Source organism: Silurus meridionalis, chromosome 14 (genome assembly GCF_014805685.1).
Source record: "Silurus meridionalis isolate SWU-2019-XX chromosome 14, ASM1480568v1, whole genome shotgun sequence".
NCBI lineage: Eukaryota > Metazoa > Chordata > Actinopteri > Siluriformes > Siluridae > Silurus > Silurus meridionalis.
The window spans coordinates 21,708,197-21,712,934 of record NC_060897.1 but is presented as its reverse complement, the minus strand read 5'-3'; the positions used below and the strand labels follow the sequence as shown (position 1 = coordinate 21,712,934).

Genomic DNA, 4,738 nt, shown 5'->3' with positions numbered 1-4,738 from the left:
CAACCCATGTAAAGCAGATCATCTTCTTTACAACCACTTGACAAAAAAAACGTGTAAATAAATTCACGTGTGTTGTGTCGAGTTCGAGTCTGGAGTTTCTTGATCATTTATTCCTCTCTAAATGTTCTGCTTGATGTTGAACTGATGCTGAACTGTATGTCGGAGTAAAAACTACGATATTTGACTTTGAAATGTTGTGAAGTTGAAATACTTAAAAAAGTCCAGATACTCGAAAAAGCTACTTAAGTACAGTAACGAATTCAATTTACTTTCTTACTGTCCACTGTACAGTGAAAACCTATGGAGATCCACTCACAATGTGAAGGAACCTTTTTGAAGAGAAGCGAGGGATAGAATTCCAAAGTCTAGCTGTGTGATGTTAATAGAAATGTATTCACAAATACAGAAGGTATGCCTTTTGTTTTCTGGATTTCTGTCTTGTTGGAAAATCACATTAAAGACAGAACAAGTCTGACATTTATGTTGTTATTTCTATCTTTATATTTTAAAAACCTGCATTTTCATCTATCTATCTATCTATCTATCTATCTATCTATCTATCTATCTATCTATCTATCTATCTATCTATCTATCTATCTATCTATCTATCTATCCATCCATCCATCCATCCATCCATCCATCCATCCATCCATCCATCCATCCATCCATCCAGTCTGTTGACTTTACGCTCAAGATCTAGAAATCGATCGAACGCTGCGAGTCAACTGAAGTGTGAATGATGCGGAGTCGAGCACATCAAGCCGAGCTCTCTGCAGGTTCATGCTTCAGTGTGTGTTTTCACACACACGCAGGCCACGCGAGCAGCAGGACGCCTGTCAATCGCCTTCGTTTAAGATGCGAACACGAAGGGCTAAAGGCCAGGCCGAGAGAGATAGCGTGAAAGAGAGAGACGAGGAGAGAGAGAAGAGAATTAAAGGATAGAGAGAGAAAGAGAGAGAGAAGCGCATTTCCTCCAGGGAGCTGCTTAGCGCCGCGTCGATGTTGTGCAAATGTAACGCGCCTCCCCCTCGCCGCACTTGACCTTCGAACGCAAACCTCCAGAGACACCACTGATCTAAATAACATCATGATGCTATTAGCATATAGTGCAGGACAACAATCCTCAGCACTCGAAACAAGGGAGCGTGAAACACACACACACACACACACACACACACACACACTATCAACATCCTAAGTCTCTGTGTGTTGTGAGTGTTTGCTAAGGATTTATAATGCTTGGAATTTAAACACTGATCTAAGGTCAGTTTTGTACCTCCTTTTAAATACATATGAGGGAGTGCAGGAATATAAATGCTGATCTGAGGTCAGTTTTGACTCTCAATACAGAGCAATACATTTACATCTTATCTTACATATCATCATCTATTGATGAAAACTGATTTAACACTGATCTGGGGTCAGTTTTGTCACGTCCATCACTTGTTTGGCATCAGTAATAACGCAGATGCTTAGTCAGCAAAGTAAGCATACTGTAGCAGTAGTGCGCACACACACACACACACACACACACACACACACACACACAATACACTGAGTGTCTCTTGCATTTCATTACTGCACCACACCGAGCTAATGAACAATCACACATACCACAATCTAGTACTCGAGGTTAATTAGATGTAGTTATGGCATTACGGCACTAAAGATCTATCATTAATTCCCTCAATAAGATCACTGCGTTTTACGATTGTCACATCGTCCCGAATAATTAAAGCCAGTGAATGAAAGCCATAAACACGACATGCCGCTGTATCGTCAGCGTTCCACTAAACGAGCTGGGAAACCTCAGCCAGCTTGTAAAATCAACTTTGAATGAAAGATCGTCCATGAGCTACTTAATATATTATTATTAATAACGCAGTTTTGGACCTTATCAATATGTGCATTTAGAATGTCACTACTGTCCAACACGTGAAATGCTTTACTAATCAGAAGCCGAGCATGAACTTCTAGGTCCGTCTCCTGTTGAAAGCAAGAGATGCTGCTTTTAAATCTGACAACGCAGAGGACTACAACAGAGCCAGGCCCAACCTGAGAAAAGGTATTAGAGCCAAGCTCACATTTAAACTCCACATAGAAGACCATTTCAACAACTACAGACCGACACCACGATCTCAACCAACCATCAGTGGCTTCCTACCGGATGAACTCAATCACTTTTTGCTTGTTCCAATCAAGGCATAGGACATTTTACCTCAACTGCTGACTCTTTTACTGCTCACAGTCCACTTTTACTCTCAACACCGGACGTCTATTCAGCGTAGATTGGACGCACACAAGGCAGCTGGTCCGGACGGCATACAGGGACATGTTCCAGAGCATGCGCTGGACAACTGGCACAGGTCTTTAATGACATTTTCAACCTGTCACTTGCCCACGCCACAGTTCCTACATGCCTGAAGGCTACAACCATCGTACCAGTGACTAAGCATTCAGCTGCCGAATGCCTGAATGATTTTCACCCAGTTGCACTCACACCAATTGTTATGAAGTGCTTTGAGAAACCGGTTCTGAATCCTTAACAGAGGATGCAGTTTCCATAGCTCTTCATTAATGTTCATTGACATTAGTTCTGCGTTCAATACAGTCCTCTACACTGTACTGATCACTAAGCTCAGTGACCTGGGTATTTGCACCTCCACTTGCAGATAGATTCTGGACTTTCTCACCAACAGACCTCAGTCTGTTTGGGCAAACATCCTCTGCATAACTCCATCATCTTCATCAAGTATGCAGATGACACCACCGTGATCAGCCCCAAGGATCACAGAGAGCATCCTGACCAACTCAATCATCTGCACTTGTCAATTTGCACACTTGTGGCAGATGCTAAACTGCATTTAATTGCTGTTTACCTGTACTATGCAATGACAAAGTTCTATCTATCTATCTATCTATCTATCTATCTATCTATCTATCTATCTATCTATCTATCTATCTATCTATCTATCTATCTATCTATTATTGAAATGTATGTATCTCTTCACCTGTTTAATGTTTGTTTAATGGTAATGTTAGATTATTAATAGCTAGTATGATTTAAAAAATGCCTTTATGAGTGATTTATTTACTTAATTTTATTATATAATATTAATGGATTCCTCGCAAATCAGCAAGTAAATTGAAAAAATTACCATAAAACAATGTAAAATGTACGCTAAAGGTTTATTCTTTCCCAAATATAATCACTGAAGTGAAAGGAAGACCTCACAGGTAATGCCAGTGTGTGTGTGTGTGTGTGTGTGTGTGTGTGTGTGTGTGTGGTTTAAAATAGGCCCGCAGCATGTTGGAGTGTGTGAGCGAGTGGTTGTGAGTGTGTACCGTTGGGGTAGAGCGGCTCAGCGGCGCAGGCACGCCAAAGCGAGCAGCTCATTTATCAAAATTGTTCTGCAAAAATGATTTATCTGTTCATCGTCCGTGTGCAGATGTCTTTAATGGCCGCTGATGCCCAGGAGGTGGATGGAGGAGTGCAGTGCTGGGGTGTGTGTGTTTGTGTGTGTGTGTGTGTGTGTGTGTGTGTGTGTACATATGTGTGGGATGGGGGAGAGTAAAAAAAAACGACAAAAGCACAGCAAGATGGACGTCTGCTTTCTCTGCAGGTGTGTGTGAGTGTGTGTGACCGCTAGGGTCCTGTTTTTTCTCTCTCAAGCTATTTCCACTGGTTCCGAGAGGCTGCAACACTTGTGTTTGAGAGTGTGTGTGTGTGTGTGTGTGTGTGTGTGTGTTCAATAGAGCGTATAAAGGGACATAACTCACACCAGTTTTCCTCCGTTTGAACCGAACCCACACCAAAAGAACATGTCCTTAGAAGACTTTGAAGGTTTTGCTCAAATGAAGATCGAGACTCGGACAGAAAAAACAGTACCATGTTGCGGTTTGTCAGTGAGTTTGGACCAGAACCGGATTCTGCCTGCTTTCAGGATCCTGCAGGACACTTTTCCTCTTTTTGCACAATTGCACAACTGGCACTTTAACACTGGATTGGTACCCCTCAGTGTCATATCCATACCCATTCCTTCTTATCTTATTCCTGTATACATATTGTATAGTGTATATCTTAATATTTCATTTCAAATGTATTTTATCCTTATTTTTATACTTATAGTTGTTATACTTTTATTATACTCTTTAAATCTAAAGAATTTAAAATCCACAAATTTTGGACACCCCCGCAGCCCCTATGGTACCTTCGTAAATTTATCTAGACTTTGTCACTTTAATACAATTATGTGTTTTAAATATTTAATAATAATTTGTTATTGAAAACCGTTTAAAATGTTTAACATTCCTGAACATTCGGTCCCCTGCTTATTCCCGTGAATTTTAAGATAATCCGCAACTAGCTGTTAGTTAAGTTCAAGTTTCAGGTTGAAATAAAGGTAGATGGTGGGTTTTGTTACTCACTGTGACGTCTGTGCCATGAATTGGACAAGAGACGTGGACTGTCCGGGTGAAAGGAAGATTCCTGACCCGCAATGCAAAATATGCAATTTTTTTAATTAGATAGATATTTGATCTTTATTATCTCATACTTAATATTAATACTTTACACTGCTATTTATACTTTCTAGTTTTATTTATTTAATTTTTTTATATTTCTATTTACATGTTGGACAGTCGTAAAAAGCATTTTCCTACATGTCGTAAACTGTATGAACGTGTATGTGACAAACACAATTGGAATTTGATGTGTTTTTTTATTTACAAATACAAA

The 4,738-nt window shown here is 40.0% G+C and overlaps 1 long non-coding RNA gene across 1 annotated transcript in view; it reads right to left on the bottom strand.

The window, feature by feature from the left end:
- Positions 1-4,492, bottom strand: part of LOC124397260 — a 12,531-nt gene extending 8,039 nt beyond the window's left edge. The window contains exon 1 of the long non-coding RNA XR_006927900.1: positions 4,429-4,492. This is a non-coding gene — a long non-coding RNA (uncharacterized LOC124397260). The remainder of the gene's footprint in view (positions 1-4,428) is intronic.
- Between the last annotated feature and the right edge of the window lie 246 nt (positions 4,493-4,738).